Source organism: Anopheles funestus, assembly GCF_943734845.2.
Source record: "Anopheles funestus chromosome X unlocalized genomic scaffold, idAnoFuneDA-416_04 X_unloc_25, whole genome shotgun sequence".
NCBI classification, from domain to species: Eukaryota; Metazoa; Arthropoda; class Insecta; order Diptera; family Culicidae; genus Anopheles; species Anopheles funestus.
Window position 1 is genome coordinate 349,185 of NW_026045149.1, and position 816 is coordinate 350,000.

Consider the following 816-nt stretch of genomic DNA (forward strand, 5'->3'; position numbering starts at 1 on the left):
GAGAACAAGAGGTCATCACTCCGGATAATCTGCAAGCTTTCCTGCTGAGCAGCAGGGAAAATTGGAGTGCGGTGTGCGAGGTGGCGAAGCGCATCACGACGGCTCTTCAGCAAGACTGGTACGTGGAGCGATCGAGCAGCGCACATGAAGAAATGACGGCGGCGGCCCGACGGCTGGACACGGCGCACGAAGATGTGGTTGCAGCGCGCAATGACCGGCGAAACGAGGCGCGGCGGCAGCTAACGGTGGAGCGACGCCTGGCTCGAGGCGAGCCTCCTCCTCCCACTCATCCGGATGGGCGACTTCTCAGCGAGGAAGAGATTAGAGAGCGGGAAGAACGACTGCGTATAGGGCGTGAGAAGGTGCGCCGGCACCGGGCAAGGCGAAGACTCGCAACTAGTGTAGCACCGACGTGCACCGATTACCTTGTGGCGTTATTCGGGGCGGGTGCGTTTGAAGATCAGTAGCGATATCTAATAAATAAAACGGCGCGTTGGGGCCCCTCAGTTGATCCCTCGCGGGTAGGCTGAAGTGGGTGGGCTTGTGGGCTGGGATGGGGTACAAAATTGTTGTATATTTCATCCGGTCAATAAACAAGCATTTTCTTAAAAAAAAAAAAAAAGCCAGTTATCCCTGTGGTAACTTTTCTGACACCTCTTGCTAAAAACTCGTTATACCAAAAGGATCGTAAGGCCAAGCTTTCGCTGTCCCGGCGTGTACTGAACGTTAGGATCAAACCAGCTTTTGTCCTTATGCTCAACGGGTGGTTTCTGTCCACTCTGAGCTGACCTTTGGACACCTCCGTTATCGTTTTGG

General features: G+C 54.4%; 1 pseudogene; it reads right to left on the reverse strand.

The window, feature by feature from the left end:
- Positions 1-593: 593 nt before the first annotated feature.
- LOC125773252 (large subunit ribosomal RNA) overlaps positions 594-816 on the reverse strand; it is a 3,547-nt pseudogene continuing 3,324 nt past the window's right edge.